This window comes from Rhinatrema bivittatum, chromosome 4, assembly GCF_901001135.1.
Source record: "Rhinatrema bivittatum chromosome 4, aRhiBiv1.1, whole genome shotgun sequence".
Lineage (NCBI taxonomy): Eukaryota > Metazoa > Chordata > Amphibia > Gymnophiona > Rhinatrematidae > Rhinatrema > Rhinatrema bivittatum.
The window spans coordinates 243,234,447-243,254,403 of record NC_042618.1 but is presented as its reverse complement, the minus strand read 5'-3'; the positions used below and the strand labels follow the sequence as shown (position 1 = coordinate 243,254,403).

Sequence of the window (19,957 nt, the reverse complement as noted above, 5' to 3'; positions counted from 1 at the left end):
GAAATCCAGGATTGGCATACAATCTCCCTCTTGAAACTGGGTAACTTGGCAGCCCTGATTCTTTGTAGATGATACACATAACTCTTTTTTTCCTTCCTTATTTCTTTCTGCTTTCTCTCATTTGGCATCCTGTCTCTCTTCTATGTCATCTTAGATATTAGGGATGTGAATCGTTTTCCATATCGTCTTAACGATAGAAATCATGTGGCAGGGCAAGAAAATCGTGTTAGGCACGATTTTTTAGTTAAAAAATCGTTTAAAATCGTTTTTTCCGATTAGTGCGCACTAACTCGAGTTAGTGCGCACTAACGGGAGTTAGTGCGCACTAACTGAAAATGATACAATTTGACACTTTTCAGGTCAGTTAAGGTCAGTTTAGGAATGAATATGTATTCCTATTGGCTGCCCTCTTATTTATTCATGTTACCAAGTTTCCCACTGACAGTATATGGGGGATGGGAAATGGAAACAGTTGGTAGCTTGACAAAACAAGTAATGTGATCAGTCAATGTGACTAGAACTTGTGCCCTAACCCTGATACCAGGGGTATTGTGATCTTCCTGCACACAGTGCCCTATCCCTATTAATACCAGGAGTGTTGTGATCTTCCTGCACACAGTGCCCTAACCCTGGCACCAGGGGTGTTGTGATCTTCCTGCACACAGTGCCCTATCCCTATTAATACCAGGAGTGTTGTGATCTTCCTGCACAGTGCCCTAACCCTGGCACCAGGGGTGTTGTGATCTTCCTGCACACAGTGCCCTATCCCTATTCATACCAGGAGTGTTGTGATCTTCCTGCACACAGTGCCCTAACCCTGACACCAGGGGTGTTGTGATCTTCCTGCACACAGTGCCCTAACCCTGGCACCAGGGGTGTTGTGATCTTCCTGCACACAGTGCCCTATCCCTATTCATACCAGGAGTGTTGTGATCTTCCTGCACACAGTGCCCTAACCCTGACACCAGGGGTGTTGTGATCTTCCTGCACACAGTGCCCTATCCCTATTAATACCAGGAGTGTTGTGATCTTCTTGCACACAGTGCCCTAACCCTGGCACCAGGGGTGTTGTGATCTTCATGTACACAGTGCCCTATCCCTATTAATTTAAATCAACCAAAAGAGTCCTCACCCATTCACAGAAAATAATTTCAAAAATGCAATTTATTCATGAAAACACATAAAATAGATCCTATCTAGACAATGATTCCTAAACTAACACATTCATCCATCCATACCACAAACATATCACAGTTCCCATCAACCCCTTTTATAAAAACAACAAATATATCGTATAAAAATCCCAGCACCAATGTGTAACACTGATTGTTAATATAATGTCACATATAACTTACAATCTTTTATTCTTTTAATTTAAATAGCATTTCATAATATCTCACAATGAATGCTGCAGTAAAACCACTGTGTGTGTTGAAACCAGATATTCTCACGTTTCCGTATTACACACTATACTTTTCTCAGCAAACCGGTGACAACGTCCATTGGACCTGCCCGACAAGAAGTCCTTGTTTCGCCCGCTTCATCCGGGCTTCATCAGGGATATTTTCGTCACTGTCATCTCAAATGATCTGTATTAAATACATATATTCATAACAATAACAATCCACCCTTCTTACCCCTAAAATCTACTTACTCTCCCAAAAAATATATAGAAAGGATCTACCTGTGCAAAAACGCTTTTAAATTCTCTACTGGTTAAGATAGGCAACATCCGTTGCCGATTTCAGAACTTTATATATCTTCCAAATCTTCAAATATATCAGAAAACCATTTCTCAATCCAACACGCTTCCGCTAATTCCAGGGACCAACCCTGTAACCAAAACATAGCGGAAGACATAAATATAATGCCAGCAGCTCGGGCAATCTCTGACTACGATATTAGAATCTCCTCCATACTCACATTTCCTCCGGAACTGATGCCATCACGTCTAAACGGCATGAGGTAAAGCCATACGCCTAAACCTAGGCTTATATAGTGTCACTCATTAAATCCTTAACTGGTCTTGAAATTTACTCATAGGCTTAATCATTAACTCCTGTCAAAACACTCTCCATATCCACTCTAGTGACAATCATTAATCCTCACAAAAAGGCTGGCCATTCAATTGGTAATCCCTGATACCAGGGGTGTTGTGATCTTCCTGCATGCAGTGCCCTATCCCTATTAATACCAGGAGTGTTGTGATCTTCCTGCACACAGTGCCCTATCCCTAATACCAGGGGTGTTGTGATCTTCCTGCACACAGTGCCCTATTCCTGATACCGGGGGTGTTGTGATCTTCCTGCACACAGTGCCCTATTCCTGATACCGGGGGTGTTGTGATCTTCTTGCACACATCCCGGTATCAGGGATAGGGCACTGCATGCAGGAAGATCACAACACTCCTGGTATTAATAGGGATAGGGCACTGCATGCAGGAAGATCACAACACCCCTGGTATCAGGGATAGGGCACTGTGTGCAGGAAGATCACAATACCCCGGAGGAGTGCGGGTCAGGCAGCTCCCCCCTGTCTGTGAAGCCAGCCTCTCACTAGTAATGCAGGGAGGGAGCTGTCTCAGACTTCACCATCCTCCCCCCCCCCCTCACCCACACACCATTCACTAGCTGGGACATGGGGGAAGTCAGGAGGGAGGGTCAGGCAGCTCCCCCCTGTCTGTGAAGCCAGCCTCTCACTAGTAATGCAGGGAGGGAGCTGTCTCAGACTTCACCATCCTCCCCCCCCCCCCCCTCACCCACACACCATTCACTAGCTGGGACATGGGGGAAGTCAGGAGTGAGGGTCATGCAGCTCCCCCCTGTCTGTGAAGCCAGCCTCTCACTAGTAATGCAGGGAGGGAGCTGTCTCAGACTTCACCATCCACCCCCCCCCCCTCACCCACACACCATTCACTAGCTGGGACATGGGGGAAGTCAGGAGTGAGGGTCATGCAGCTCCCCCTGTCTGTGAAGCCAGCCTCTCACTAGTAATGCAGGGAGGGAGCTGTCTCAGACTTCACCATCCTCCCCCCCCCCCCTCACCCACACACCATTCACTAGCTGGGACATGGGGGAAGTCAGGAGTTAGGGTCATGCAGCTCCCCCCTGTCTGTGAAGCCAGCCTCTCACTAGTAATGCAGGGAGGGAGCTGTCTCAGACTTCACCATCCTCCCCCCCCCCCCCCTCACCCACACACCATTCACTAGCTGGGACATGGGGGAAGTCAGGAGTGAGGGTCAGGCAGCTCCCCCCTGTCTGTGAAGCCAGCCTCTCACTAGTAATGCAGGGAGGGAGCTGTCTCAGACTTCACCATCCTCCCCCCCCCCCCTCACCCACACACCATTCACTAGCTGGGACATGGGGGAAGTCAGGAGTGAGGGTCAGGCAGCTCCCCCCTGTCTGTGAAGCCAGCCTCTCACTAGTAATGCAGGGAGGGAGCTGTCTCAGACTTCACCATCCTCCCCCCCCCCCCTCACCCACACACCATTCACTAGCTGGGACATGGGGGAAGTCAGGAGTGAGGGTCAGGCAGCTCCCCCCTGTCTGTGAAGCCAGACTCTCACTAGTAATGCAGGGAGGGAGCTGTCTCAGACTTCACCATCCTCCCCCCCCTCACCCACACACCATTCACTAGCTGGGACATGGGGGAAGTCAGGAGTGAGGGTTAGGCAGCTCCCCCCCTGTCTGTGAAGCCAGCCTCTCACTAGTAATGCAGGGAGGGAGCTGTCTCAGACTGGTATCAGGGATAGGGCACTGAGTGCAGGAAGATCACAACACCCCTGGTGCCAGGGTTAGGGCACTGTGTGCAGGAAGATCACAACACTCCTGGTATTAATAGGGTTAGGGCACTGTGTGCAGGAAGATCACAACACCCCTGGTGCCGGGTTAGGGCACTGTGTGCAGGAAGATCACAACACCCCTGGTGCCAGGGTTAGGGCACTGTGTGCAGGAAGATCACAACAGTCCTGGTATTAATAGGGTTAGGGCACTGTGTGCAGGAAGATCACAACACCCCTGGTGCCAGGGTTAGGGCACTGTGTGCAGGAAAATCACAACACCCCTGGTGCCAGGGTTAGGGCACTGTGTGCAGGAAGATCACAGCAGTCCTGGTATTAATAGGGTTAGGGCACTGTGTGCAGGAAGATCACAACACCCCTGGAGCCAGGGTTAGGGCACTGTGTGCAGGAAAATCACAACACCCCTGGTGCCAGGGTTAGGGCACTGTGTGCAGGAAGATCACAACACTCCTGGTATTAATAGGGTTAGGGCACTGTGTGCAGGAAGATCACAACACCCCTGGTGCCGGGTTAGGGCACTGTGTGCAGGAAAATCACAACACCCCTGGTGCCAGGGTTAGGGCACTGTGTGCAGGAAGATCACAACAGTCCTGGTATTAATAGGGTTAGGGCACTGTGTGCAGGAAGATCACAACACCCCTGGTGCCAGGGTTAGGGCACTGTGTGCAGGAAAATCACAACACCCCTGGTGCCAGGGTTAGGGCACTGTGTGCAGGAAGATCACAGCAGTCCTGGTATTAATAGGGTTAGGGCACTGTGTGCAGGAAGATCACAACACCCCTGGAGCCAGGGTTAGGGCACTGTGTGCAGGAAAATCACAACACCCCTGGTGCCAGGGTTAGGGCACTGTGTGTGCAGGAAGATCACAACACCCCTTGTGCCAGGGTTAGGGCACTGTGTGTGCAGGAAGATCACAACACCCCTGGTGCCAGGGTTAGGGCACTGTGTGCAGGAAAATCACAACACCCCTGGTGCCAGGGTTAGGGCACTGTGTGTGCAGGAAGATCACAACACTCCTGGTATTAATAGGAATAGGGCACTGTGTGCAGGAAAATCACAACACCCCTGGTGCCAGGGTTAGGGCACTGTGTGTGCAGGAAGATCCCAACACTCCTGGTATTAATAGGGATAGGGCACTGTGTGCAGGAAGATCACAACACCCCTGGTGCCAGGGTTAGGGCACTGTGTGCAGGAAAATCACAACACCCTTGGTGCCCGGGTTAGGGCACTGTGTGTGCAGGAAGATCACAACACCCCTGGTGCCAGGGTTAGGGCACTGTGTGTGCAGGAAGATCACAACACCCCTGGTGCCAGGGTTAGGGCACTGTGTGTGCAAGAAGATCACAACACTCCTGGTTTTAATAGGGATAGGGCACTGTAAGAGATGACTGTAGTAGATTGAATAAAGATCTGATGTTTCTGCTCTCCTCACACCAAACAAAAGCAACACACAAGCAGAGAAGCCCTTCTTACAAAGCTGAGCTAGTGAGTTAAGTAGGAGGAAAAGTAAACATACTGGTGCCAGTGTGGCTACTTAAAAAATACACTTACCAACAATCAATTACATATATTTGAACTGTGTACAGTTCCAGCCAGGACCACCTTTCTAACATGCACAGTGATTGGCAAATTCAACATGCACTAGCATTTCAGGTGCCTGCTAACAAAAATAATAAACAAACAAGTTCTAGTCACGTGAGTGCTGATCATCACATTACATTTTTTGTCAAGCTTCCAACTGTTTCCATTTCACATCCCCCCAACCATTACCTCAGTGTTAACCTTGGTAACATCAATAGATAAGAGCACAGCCAGCCAATAGGAATACATATTCATTCCTATGTGACCTTTACTGACCTGGGAAGTGTGAACACTTTGTTTCATTTTCTGTTGGTGTTCGTGAGTTTCCAGTTCCATTTCCCATCCCCCCAACCATCACCTCAGTGGTAACCTTGGTAACATCAATAGATAAGAGGGCAGCCAGCCAATAGGAACACATATTCATTCCTAACTGACCTTCAGTGACCTGGAAAGTGTTTATTTGTATCATTTTCAGTTAGTGCGCACTAACTCGAGTTAGTGCGCACTAACTGGGAGTTAGTGCGCACTAACACGATTTAACGATTTTTAACGATAAATCGTTAGAATTTCTATCGTATCGTGTTCTATAACGATTTAAGACGATATTAACATTATCGGACGATAATTTTAATCGTTGAAAAACGATTCACATCCCTATATCTTAGTGAAATATATCTGAAATGAAGTTATTAGTTTTCTCAGTAATTTCTCCCCTTGCTTCCCTTGACTTGTTTCAATTGATTCTGTTTCTCTTTCTCTTTTGACTTGGCAAGGCATCTTTAATTGACTCTGCTTTGTCCTTTTCTTCTTAATATTTTCAAACTTTTTCATTGCTTAGCTACAAATTATATCTTATGCAAAAGTCACACCTAATGCTTACCACTTATTTCTGCAAGATCTTTTCACCTCTAAGCTTGACTGTAGCAATCATTTGCTAGCTGGCTGCCCTCTGCTCTCTCCGGGTTCATCAAAATGCATCTGCTCTATCAACACTCTCTTCATTAACTTACAATAAATTATGCTATCAATTAAAGATCTTTGCTTTGCTTATAAAGTTATCTGCTCTGCTCTGTCTATCTGTTTGTTTGCCATCTCTGGATTTCCGGTTCTCATATCCAAATCTTCTCCGTATGCCTCATGTTTAGAAAGCTTCTCGTTTTCAGACCTTCTCCGTCCTAGCACTTTATCTATGGAGCAAGCTGCCTCTTGACACCCAGGAGTTCTCTTGGTTGATTATGTTCAGAGGCATCGATAGCCATACCCCACACAAGGCTCAGTCCTATATTAACTGTGCCCTATATCTCAAATAGCTGTTCTTTTTATGTTTTGTAGGGAGCAGGAAGGAAGGCGCTAGAAATGAGAGCAGAACAATTGCTTTCTTCTATTTATTGTCTGTTCCAAATTTACCCCCTCCTCCTCCTCCTGTCCCTGCAGGAGGGAAAGTGGGGTGAAGCTAAACAGGCATTGCAAGCAGCCTATGGAAAGAAACGGGAGCAGAGGGGCTGGACAAGGGAACGGAGCAAATTGTTTTCTGTTCTAAGTCTTGTGCTGTAGTCTCACTCCTCCTCTTCTGTCCCCTAATGTCAACAGACGGGGGTGGGGCTGGACCAGATACAGTCAAAGCCACAGCCAGTGATCCCAGGATTCGGGTGAGTGCAGAATGGGGGAGGAAGAAGGAGGCATCTTAGAGGACAGTCAGAGAGCTTCAACTGATAGATGGGGAGAGAGAGGGATGAATGCTGGTGGTGTGACAGGGAGTGATAAGAGAGGATAAATCTCGGGGAAGATGAGGGGGTTGAATGCTGGGGGAGCATGAGAAGGAGAGTTGAATGCAGTATCTCACCCCTCCCCCCCCATATCCCTGAAATCAGCAATGCAAACTTTGTCTAAGGTGATGAAAGAGAACCCCAGGATATGGGGGGTGCATAAGAATCATGTGGGAGACAAGAATATGAATGGAGAATGCAGAGGCAGGTCCAAAAGAGATGCTGGTAGTGGAGTGGAAGAAAGAACTGGAAGGGGAGGTTCTGTGTGAAAGAAAGCCAGATGTGGTGATGGGGTGAAAAAAGCCAGAGATGGGGTGGAAAATGGGGTAGAGGTGGTGATGGTAGGTGTGTGGGAGAAAGCCAGAGGTAGCGATGGAAATAAGCTAGCCAGAAATGTGATCTTGTGGCCTTGGTTAGGCCACTTCACCGTCTGTTGCCTCAGATACAAATTTAGGGGTGAAGTTTCAAAATATTGTGTGTGCAAAGAATAGCATACATGTGCAGAATTAGCCTCTATTCACTTAGGGGTAGATTTTCAGACCGCGCGAATAGGCGTACTTTTGCTGGCGCATCAGGCGCAAGCAAAAGTACGCGGGATTTTAGTAGATACGCGCGGAGCCGCGCAAATCCGGGATCGGCGCGCGCAAGGCTATGGATTCTGTATAGCTGGCGCACGCCGAGCCGCGCAGCCTACCCCCGTTCCCTCCGAGGCCGCTCCGAAATCGGAGCGGCCTCGGAGGGAACTTTCTTTTGCCCTCCCCTCACCTTCCCCTCCCTTCCCCTACCTAACCCACCTGCCCGGCCCTGTCTAAACCCCATCCTTACCTTTGTCGGGGGATTTACGCCTCCCTCTGGGAAGCGTAAATCCCCGCGCGCCAGCAGGCCGCTAGCGCGCCGGGACGCGACCTGGGGGCGGGTCCGGAGGGCGCGGCCATGCCCCCGGACCGCCCCGGGCCATAACCACGCCCCCGGACCCGCCCCTAAACGCTCCCGACACGCCCCCGACACGCCCCCCTCCGAAAACCCCGGGACTTACGCGAGTCCCGGGGCTCTGTGCTCGCCGGTAGGCCTATGTAAAATAGGCTCACCGGCGCGCAGGGCCCTGCTCACCTAAATCCGCCCGGATTTGGGCGGATTTAGGCGAGCAGGGCTCTTAAAATCCGCCCCATATTTTCTATTTTATAAACATTGAAAATGTACACAGATTCTCACTTTCACGTGCACACATATGCATGCAAAGAAGGGACAATCTAGGAGCGTTCCAGGGCGGGGCCAACGCTTACATGTGTAAGTTGCTATTTTAAAATATACATAGATTTGCCAGCTTACTCTTGTAATTGTACACCTGCTGATTATCTGGCGTAAGTGATACTAAATGTGTTTATTGTGCAGCACTGACTGGGTGGGAGGACAGGGTGAACTGGGGGGAGTTCATGCTAAAGAACCAGGAGGGTCTCGATGACCTGGAGAAGCACTGGGCAGACCGGTGGACTAATTGATGAAACCTGAAATTTCCTTGATGTATGCACATTTTAAAATAAACTGACTTATATGCTTAAGTCCCGATTTATGTGAGTTAAGTCCTACTTAATTTTCTTGCAAAAAATATATTTTTAAAATAGGTAGGAAAAATATGTTCTTTCAATGCGTTGCAGGAATTCATGCATCAGCCTGCATACACATGCATGTTGTGGTGTAGAGATGTTCGTATTTTATAAGACACGCATATATCATACGCATGGTTTATAAAATACTAGTGGAGCTCTGCCTGTGCCTAAATGCATACATATATGCTGCCGCATGTATTTATTTGAAAGTTATCTTCTAAGATTGTAAGCCCTCTGGGAATAGGGACATACCCAAATTGAATCCACTTTGAAGTACAGGAAGGGCAAACTATAACTTACATAAAGAAATAAATGGGGGGTGGAGAGGTATGAGAGAGCCTGAGGTGTGAAGGAAGTGAATTCAAAACAGTTAAAGAAGAAATAGTTTGATGTAGAGAAGCTGCTACAGTCCAAAATAATCCAGTATCCAGCTTAACCAAGCAAGGAATCTCAGGGGGTTTGCACCTATGGGTAGGACTAGAGGATGCCACCATTTCACTCATCCCCAGCACCAAAGCCTCCTCCTGACTCAACATTTCTCGAGACCGTCCCCTCTGTTTCTGTTTAAAGACTCTCATCTCTCCACTGCAGCTCCCATGGTATTCAACTTTCACGGGGTCCAGGGATATCGCGTTCCTCCTATCTGACCGGCAGCTGCTGCAAAGATCCAAATCCCTGTGTAGAGCCCCCTTCAGGTTACACGAGTACCCAGCTGCCAAGGGAGAGGGGACTGCGCAAGAAGATCCCTGCATATATCCATGTGTGTAGAAGAGGACTGGGTGGGGGTTGTGGGTTATTATATAGCAACTGGAAGAAGATGAGTCCCGGGCCCACTGAGTCCACTGCCTCTTGCTTCACCTTCTATATGCGTAGGATCAGGGTAGAGCAGGAAGAACTCACTACCCTGATAGCTTTCTATGCTCTTTACATTCCGTAACAATGGAAAAGGAGGGGACATATAAAGCACAGGTAAAGGAAAATAAACAGTGTAAATAGCACTGAAGAACAATCACCAATATAATAATGTGCAGGTAGATACTGAATAAAGTTGCACAAAAAAAAAATCAGTTTCTAATCTCCAAAACTTGCGCTTAACTACTGGGTGTCCAGAAAAAAATAACAACTGTGCAGCACCGCAGGTAGTCTGTGACTGCTCATGCATAAACTTAGGAATTAAAACAGCAATGGTTAACCAATCTCCTTTTTCTATAACTATAAATCTGAGTACTCAGGAGTCCTAAAAAACACTCCAAAAATCCCCAGTCCTCTTTAGTGTGCACATAAAACATTGGGGCCCTGAATGTTTGTGAAAAGGCAGATGTTAAGGAATGATGAATGCAGTGGTGGCTGGCAATGGATTTCTTCTCTAGGGAAGAAACTGCAGTCCTTTAAGTGCTCAGACAGAAAGGGCAGGCTAAAGTCCCTTTAACAGCACTTTGAACACCCAGACCAGTTCCCTGCCAGCCTGGTACAGCCAGAAATATTTATGAGGCTGCTCAACCAGAGAGTCTAAACTTGACTTTAGCTGAACCTCTATTGCAATAAAGATACAAGGAAAAATATCTCCTCTTCTCTGGAATAACTCTGAGAAACAGGTATGGTTACTTAGCTCTGTCCAACTGGATGAAAATGCAGCCATCCAGCTCCTGATTGTGGGTTCCCTGCAGATCTCCTTCCTCAGGTCACACAGCCTTCATTTGGCTGTGTTTGTGTCTCTAACCCTGCAGCCTGACTCTATTCCAGGAAACAGCCGATTTGTCTGTCTGTCTTTCCCTTCCTTCAGCAGCTTCTAAACACTGTCTCCATTCTCTCTTCTTTGCTCCCATCATTCTCTGGACACAGGAACAAGCCTGTTGCTCTCCCCTTTCCAACCCCTCTGTGATGCCAGCACAACAGAACAAACAAAACCAACTTCCCCCAGGTTTCAAACTCTGAAGCTTCCTGATTGGCCAACAGCTCTCTCTCTTCCTGGGCAATTAACTTGCTCTTGATTGGCTCCAGAAGTCAGACAACCTTCAGCCTATGCTGAGCTGGTGTTTAACCACGTAGCTGCTGGTTCTGAGGAGTACAAGTTGCTACCAGTGAAAAGTCTTTAACATCACATAGTCATTCCCTTTGTTTTTAATTACTTTTTCCTTTTTGCAGCAGATTGTAAGTATAGCGGGACCCTACAGTCATGCTACCAGTAAGTCCTGGGTTCTCCTGTGTCAAACCAGTGCAGGATAGTTGTAAGAGAGTGGTACCATTCAAATACAGCCCCTCCCTTTGTGGGTCCGGAATGGTCGCCCCCCTGAAAGCCTTTATAGCAGCTCTGTACAGAGTGCTTGAGAGGCATTCCCTTTTGGTTTGCATAAAGTTAAGAGGAAGTTGTATTTTCAGGCCCAGTAAGAGGCCTGCTTGGTGGTCCTGATCAGGTTCGGGAGGGGTTTTCCTTTCCAGTCCACTTACTGGAGCACTGAGAGGAGAGGATCACTTTGCTGGTGGCTGAAAGGAATCAGTAAGTTTTTGCTTGGGAAATGTTCTTTTTTAAAAGTATTGGGGCAAAGTTAACTATTTGGGAATATTATTTAGTGTGTTTATGCTTTTAATAGTCAGTAAGGCAGCGAATAAACAGAAGTTAGGCTGTTTGTATTTTTAAATAGTCAGTCAGTAAGGCAGCTAATAAGCAGAAGTTAGAGTGTTTGTATACTAAAAACAAACAAAAAAATAGTAGCCAGAAGCTAGAAATAAGCTAGGAGCAGTGTATACCTAAGTAAAAAGGTTGAAAAGTTCAGTTCAGTTACTCACCTTGGAAAGGTATTAAGGTAGTGTAATTTGGTTTGATTAGGTACCAACATTTGTTAATCAAGAGAGCAGTGAGTCACTCTGGCTGACTAACTGAAGTTAGACTGTTTGTAGTGTTAGGTCGGCCGTCATAGTTAGTGATTCGATTATTAGGAATGTAGACAGCTGGGTGGCTGGTTGCCATGAGGTTCGCCTGGTAACATGCCTATCTGGTGCGAAGGTGGCGGACCTCACACGTCACCTAGGTAGGATTTTAGACAGTGCTGGGGAGGAGCCGGCTGTCATGGTACATGTGGGCATCAACGACATAGGAAAATGTGGGAGGGAGGTTCTGGAAGCCAAATTTAGGCTCTTAGGTAGAAAGCTTAAATCCAGAATCTCCAGGGTAGCATTCTCTGAAATGCTCCCTGTTCCACGCACAGGTCCCCAGAGGCAAGCAGAGCTCCAGAGTCTCAATGCATGGATAAGACGATGGTGCAAGGAAGAGGTATTCAGTTTTGTAAGGAACTGGGGAACCTTTTGGGGAAGGGGGAGTCTCATCCGAAGGGATGGGCTTCACCTTAACCAGGGTGGAACCAGACTGCTGGCACTAACCTTTAAAAAGAGCAGCTTTTAAACTAGAACAAAGGGGAAAGCCGACAGTCGCTCAGCAGAGCATGGTTCAGAGGGAGGTATCTTCAAAGGATACTAATGACGCAATAGAATTAGGGCATCCCGACAGTGAGGTTCCAATAATAAGAAAAGTAGTCCAAGTGCCTGTAACTAAAAACTCACCTGAGCTAAAAAAATTCTAACTTATCCCTATCAATTAAAAAGCAGAATGAAAATACAAACAAAAAACAAACTTTGAAATGTTTGTATGCTAATGCCAGACGTCTAAGCAGTAAGATGGGAGAATTAGAATGTTTAGCAGTGAATGATGACATAGACTTAATTGGCATCTCAGAGACATGGTGGAAGGAGGACAACCAATGGGACAGTGCTATACTGGGGTACAAATTATATCGCAATGACAGAGAGGAGCAGCTGGGAGGTGGTGTAGCGATTTATGTCCGGGAATGCATAGAGTCCAACAGGATAAACATCCTGCATGAAACTAAATGCACAATCAAATCTTTATGGGTAGAAATCCCTTGTATGTTGGGGAAGACTATAGTGATAGGAGTATACTACCGTCCATTTGGTCAACACAGTCAACATGGATTTACCCAAGGGAAGTCTTGCCTAGCAAATCTGCTTCATTTTTTTGAAGGGGTTAATAAACATGTGGATAAAGGTGAACCAGTAGATGTAGTGTATTTGGATTTTCAGAAGGCATTTGACAAAGTCCCTCATGAGAGGCTTCTAAAAGGTCATGGGATAGGAGGCGATGTCCTTTCCTGAATTACAAACTGGTTAAAATACAGGAAACAGAGAGTAGGATTAAATGATCAATTTTCTCAGTGGAACAGGGTAAACGTGCCTCAGGGATCTGTACTTGGACCGATGCTTTTCAATATATATATAAATGATCTGGAAAGGAATACGACGAGTGAGGTTATCAAATTTGCGGATGATACAAAATTATTCAGAGTAGTTAAATTACAAGCAGATTGCAAGACTGGAAGATTGGGCATCCAAATGGCAGATGAAATTTAATGTGGACAAGTGCAAGGTGTTCTATATAGGGAAAAATAACCCTTGCTGTGGTTACACGATGTTAGGTTCCATATTAGGAGCTACCACCCAGGACAAAGATCTAGGCATCATAGTGTATAATACTTTAAAATCATCAGCTCAGTGTGCTGCAGCAGTCAAAAAAGCAAACAGAATGTTAGGAATTATTAGGAAGGGAATGGTTAATAAAACAGAAAATGTCATAATGCCTCTATATCGCTCCATGGTGAGACCGCACCTTGAATACTGTGTACAATTCTGGTCGCCGCATCTCAAAAAAGATATAGTTGGGATAGAGAAGATACAGAAAAGGGCAACCAAAATGATAAAGGGGATGGAACAGCTCCCCTATGAGGAAAGGCTGAAGAGGTTAGGGCTGTTCAGCTTGGAGAACAGATGGCTGAGGGGAGATATGATAGAGGTCTTTAAGATCATGAGAGGTCTTGAACGAGTAGATGTGAATCGGTTATTTACACTTTCGAATAATAGAAAGACTAGGGGGCATTCCATGAAGTTAACAAGTAGCACATTTAAGACTAATCGGAGAAAATTCTTTTTCACTCAACGCACAATAAAGCTCTGGAATTTGTTGCCAGAGGATGTGGTTAGTGCAGTTAGTGTAGCTGGGTTCAAAAAAGGTTTGGATAAGTTCTTGGAGGAGAAGTCCATTAACGGCTATTAATCAAATTTACTTAGGTGTTACAAACTGGCTAAAAGACAGGAAACAGAGTAGGATTAAATGGACAATTTTCTCAGTAGAAGGGAGTGGGCAGTGGAGTGCCTCAGGGATCTGTATTGGGACCCGTACTTTTCAATATATTTATAAATGATGTGGAAAGTAATACGATGAGTGAGGTAATCAAATTTGCAGATGATACAAAATTGTTCAGAGTAGTTAAATCACAAGCAGATTGTGATAAATTGCAGGATGACCTTGTGAGACTGGAAAATTGGGCATCAAAATGGCAGATGAAATTTAATGTGGATAATTGCAAACTGATGCACAGAGGGAAAAAGAACCCATGCCATAGTTAAACAATGTTAGGTTCCATATTAGGAGCTACCACCCAAGAAAGAGATCTAGGCATCATAGTGGAAATCATTGGTTCAGTGTGCTGCGGCAGTCAAAAAAGCAAACAGAATGTTGGGAATTATTAGAAAGGGAATGGTGAATAAAACGGAAAATGTCATAATGCCTCTGTACCGTACCTTGAATACTGTGTACAATTCTGGTCGCCGCATAGTTGCGATGAAGAAGGTACAGAGAAGGGTGATCAAAATGATAAAGGGTATGGAACAGCTCCCCTATGAGGAAAGACTAAAGAGGTTAGGACTTTTCAGCTTGGAGGCGAGATGGCTGAGGGGGATATGATAGAGGTTTTTAAAATCATGAGAGGTCTAAAACGGATAAATGTGAATCAGTGATTTACTCTTTCGGATAATAGACTAGGGGGCACTCCATGAAGTTAGCATGTGGCACATTTAAAACTAATCGGAGAAAGTTCTTTTTCACTCAACGCACAATTAAACTCTGGAATTTGTTGCCAGGGGATGTGGTTCGTGCAGTTAGTGTAGCTGTGTTTAAAAAAGGATTGGAGAAGTTCTTGGAGGAGAAGTCCATTACCTGCTATTAGGTTCACTTAGAGAATAGCCACTGCCATTAGCAATGGTAACATGGAATAGACTTAGTTTTTGGGTATTTGCCAGGTTCTTATGGCCTGGATTGGCCACTGTTGGAAACAGGATGCTGGGCTTGATGGACCCTTGGTCTGACCCAGTATGGCATGTTCTTATGTACTGGCTGGTACATTTTTTAATTTCATATTTTAAGTGGTAAGAACATTGCGAGAGCCTGTACACCTCCTGGGCCCAGGGAACGGGGAACCCTCTGTCCCTGGGCTATGCATGGTTAGGGAACACGTGTCCTCCATGAGACAGAGGATGCCAATGACCTGCAGCAAGGATACAGTTTAGATTTAGTTTCAAGATCCAGGAGGAAGTTCTGGCTGCCCTTCCTTCCTGACAGAAGCACAGAAATGCTTCTATTGTATTCCCTGTTGGGATGCCCCCATGAGGGATTAAAACAGAAGAGATAAAAGAACTGTATCAGGGACAAAGAAGTCCAAAAATCACCTAACTGAGTAAAGGCAAAGCCTAACATCATTGAAGACATTCATCTGGTGCTTTCAAAAACCCTAGGGAGAGAGTGTTTATTTCTCTGTACAGAGACAGTAACTTCGTGTTTTTTGGCCAGCTGGGAGGGGTGTTTTTCCCATCCAAAGGACTCCCTGCCCACCTGGGGATTATATTTTTTCCAAGCCCTGGAGGGTAGATGTTCCCCTGGCTCTGGCGTAAGGCATTCCTGCACAGATTGAGGGAGAAGATTGTAAAAAGGAAAGATTCTGTTATGTTGTGGATAGTGTGTTGTGCCATCTTCCATACATTTTCAGCAGTAAAGATTTTAACTGGACACTAACATGGTGGTTCCAGTGACTTTAACTGGCACATCCAGCACACACTGGGACACATACAAGTACACACTATGAACAGTTATATGTTTGGACACAACGAGTGCAATTCTCACTAGAAAGACGTTATGTAACTATGATTTTCTTATGATTTATCTTAATGTGCTATTGTTTATGGAGCCATCATAACACCTGCGGGCATACCAGCATATTTTATCTTAAGGTCTTGCCACTTCAGGTCATGTTTAATCATTGGCCCAAGTCCTTTATTCTTTCGCGTGTTTTTTCTAATATTTTTTTCAAGTTTTTTTATAAAATCCTGTATCGGGGTAATCCCTTCCTTGGTGTGACTCAAGGTATCAAGGAAATTTTTAAAGTTCAGTCCGACGCGCGTTTCACATCGCTGCTTCAGGGACTGAAACGAGTACACTCCGCTTTTGTATTTAACAGGTGTAGTTGCCCCGTTACTAGTGTTACTTGCTTTCAGTTATTTGCTTTTACTTTCCGACCTTGCCGCCATCTGAGACACCGGTAAGAGGAAACGGCGGCAAGGTCGGAAAGTAAAAGCAAATAACTGAAAGCAAGTAACACTAGTAACGGGGCAACTACACCTGTTAAATACAAAAGCGGAGTGTACTCGTTTCAGTCCCTGAAGCAGCGATGTGAAACGCGCGTCGGACTGGACTTTAAAAATTTCCTTGATACCTTGAGTCACACCAAGGAAGGGATTACACCGATACAGGATTTTATAAAAAACTTGAAAAAAATATTAGAAAAAACACGCGAAAGAATAAAGGACTTGGGCCAATGATTAAACATGACCTGAAGTGGCAAGACCTTAAGCTAAAATATGCTGGTATGCCCGCAGGTGTTATGATGGCTCCATAAACAATAGCACATTAAGATAAATCATAAGAAAATCATAGTTACATGATGTCTTTCTAGTGACACATACAAGCACCCCATCTCCCAGGGACAAGGACATGAAGGGTCACCCTTAGCACTCATGGCCTTGGGAGTAATCCCCCCCCCCCCCCCCCCCCCACACACACACTTGACAAAGGATCCAGGCCCTGAAAGTAAAAGCCAGCCTGGAAAGGTTCCATCCCCAAAGAGTATTACAAATACTTTTATGGCCCTGTCAGGTAGCAATCTGCACCCAGGGATGGGGTTACATAAGTGTCTACCTTAGTTAGACAAATGTAAGGTACAGTGTATTAGTTCAGTAGTAATCATTTTCCTTGCACTGCACAGTCCCCACACAAATGCAAGCTCATGGAGAGAGAGGCCTGGAGTATAGTACCCTGCCACACTTGTTTACTCCTCGTTGGGAAGGGGTGATATAGAGGTCCAGGCCGAGAAAGATGTCCGCCCCAGTTCGGGAACACAACCCCTCTGCCTTCTAAATTGTTCTAGACCTCATCTGTAAGATGGGGTTATATGAAGCCAGTGATCACCATCTGGCAAACAATGGGTAAAAGTTTGAGGACATGGGGATACCTCCCCAGCTATTTCCCTTGGGCTTCTTAACCATAGGAAAGAATAAAAATGGAAATGTCCAAAAAGAACATCAGTTTTCAGACCTCTTGCTTCAGCCTTTCTCCACCTAAAAAGTGAGAGTCATTTTTACAAATAAGTCTATGACCCAGTTCCTATTATGAGAGCAAAGCATTAGGGACTTTTCCAAGATTTTCTCTTCAGGAGATTTTAAGACTAGAGTTAAATCCAGAACCATCTCAGTAATAATTTCAATCAAAGCTGACCCATGAGTTAAGGATATAGGCTTCAGAGTAGATAAAACAAATGCTTTAGAAACTGAGGTAATAGATTCTTTTGTGACTTAGTTTCCTTAAGGTAATGCTTGACAAGCTCCAGGGCTGAAATATTTAGAACCGGTAAAAAAAACAAAACCCCCCAGATAAGATGAAGATTCTTTGCTTTTGATGTATTTTCTAAATATGTCCAGTTTTCGGATGGAGGGATGATTGTTCTTACCCATCAGCAATTGATAGCTTGTCAGGCAGACAATTGAATGTCTATCTCTAAAATCTTGGCAGAATATTTCCCCCAAGTTAATGCTTGACTGGAATATCTATAGTCCATAGTTGCATAGCAACAATTACATTTTAAATTCTAGTGTTTACTACCAATTCTAATTTACAGATGGCCTTCCCCCAGTATAATAGAGGTTGTCGTACCCAAAACACCTTGCCATTTTCCTTCCCCCAATAGCAGACATCCTTTTGTCTACAGCCTTAGTAGTAGTTCTTCTCATGGCAGATACAGATAAATAAGAGCTGTTGTCATGATGAGGCATTACATCTATATCTTCGCTATATCATTTCTTATTGTTATTATATTTCCTTGATTTTCATGTTATAGTTCTGTTATGTGATGCACCTCACTTATGGGCCGATTCAGTAAAAGTCATGGGAGAGCCGGCGAGCGCCCGCTTTCCCGACGCGCGCACAGGCCACTCTCCTGTGCGTGCGATTCAGGAGGGAACAACATGCAAATGAGGGCCCGAGGTAAAAGGAGGCGCTAGGGACACTAGCGCGTCCCTAGCGCCTCCTTTTTGACAGTAGCGGCGGCTGTCAGTGGGTTTGACAGCCGATGCTCAATTTTACCGGCATCGGTTCTCAAACCCGCTGACAGCCATGAGTTCGGAAAACGGACGCCGGCAAAACTGAGTGTCTGTCTTCCAACCCGTGGGCTGCTGGCAAATTTTTAATTTTTTTTTATTTTTGGGGCCTCCGACTTATTATCACTATGATATTAAGTCGGAGGGTGTACAGAAAAGCAGTTTTTTCTGCTTTTCTGTACACTTTCCCGGTGCCGGCTGAAATTAACGCTATTGCGCGGGAATGACTAATAGGCCCATCAACATGCATTTGCATGTTGAGGGCGCTATTAGTTTCGGGGGGGGGGGGGGGGGTTGGCCACAAGTTTTCCACGCGTTATTACCCCTTACTGTATAAGGGGTAAAAATAGCGCCTCGAAAACACAGCCAAACGAGGGCTATCAGTGCGCTCAGCCTGAGCGCACTTTACTACATCGGCCCGTCAGAGCCTTTCTGGACTGGTAGCATAGTAAACACATAAAGGTAGATTTTCAAATGTACGCCCGCTACCCGGCGTGCATACATGTACGCCCGATTTTATAACATGCACAGGCGCACACATGTTATAAAATTGGGGGTCGGCGTGCGCAAGGGGGTACACACTAGTGCACCTTGTGCGCACTGACACCCGTGGGCTTCCCCCGTTCCATCCCCCTAAACTAACCTTCCCACCTCTTCCCCTAACCTTCCTTCCCCAGCCCTACTCTAACCCCCCCAAATTTTTATTATAACTTTTGCGCCTGCCTGGAGGCAGGTGCAGGTTGCGAATACTGGCAGCCTGCCAGCACGCGATCCTCCGACACAGCAGCAAATGGCTGCTGGAGGCCTCTGGCCTCGCCCCCAGACCGCCCCTATAGTAAAGCCCCGGGACTTAGATGCGTCTCAGGGCTTTACTTGCGTCGCTGGGCCTTTATAAAATAGGCCCGGCGCATGTACCGTATTTCCACGACAATAACCCGCCCACGTATATAACCCGCCCACACACATAACCCGCAGGTTTTCAAGATTTATGAAAAAAAGTTTTAATATACCCCGCCTCCTCATATAACCCGCAATTCAAAAAAAAAATAAAATTTTAAATACCTGTCGGAGGGCCGCGTGGGTCCAGGCGGGCGGCGGGAGCCGGGTGGTCGCGTGTTAAATCTAGGCCGCGGGCGGGTGGGCGCTTGTTCCAGGCGGCGGCGGCGGGGGCGGGTGGACGCGCGTTAGTTCGAGACGGCCGGCGGGTGGTCGCGTGTTAAATCTAGGCCGGGTCGCACAGGCGCGCATTCATTCACTGCCGGTGGGGGCAGCCCCCACCGGCAGTGAATGAATGCGCGCCGAAAGCAGCTTGTTCCAGGCGGCGGTGGCGGGTGGACGCGCGTTAGTTCGAGGCGGGTGGTCGCGTGTTAAATCTAGGCCGGGTCGCTCAAGGCAATCTAGGCCGGGTCGCTCAAGGCAGTCACATGCCGTGACGTCACGGCATGTGACTGCCTTGAGCATCGAATCGCAGGGGTCGCATTCATTCATCCAGGCGGAGGAGCCGGCTGCTTTCGCCGCTACTGCCTTGAGCGCCGAAAGCAGCCGGCAGCGGCAGCTGAAAGCAGCCGGCTCCTCCGCCTGGATGAATGAATTCATTCACTGCCGGTGGGGGCTGCCCCAGCCCCCACCGGCAGTGAATGAATGCGACCCCTGCG

General features: G+C 46.4%; 1 long non-coding RNA gene across 1 annotated transcript in view; it reads left to right on the top strand.

The window, feature by feature from the left end:
* Nucleotides 1–10,295: 10,295 nt before the first annotated feature.
* The window catches only part of LOC115090624, a 33,035-nt gene continuing 23,373 nt past the window's right edge, over nucleotides 10,296–19,957 (top strand). The window contains exon 1 of the long non-coding RNA XR_003856432.1: nucleotides 10,296–10,348. This is a non-coding gene — a long non-coding RNA (uncharacterized LOC115090624). The remainder of the gene's footprint in view (nucleotides 10,349–19,957) is intronic.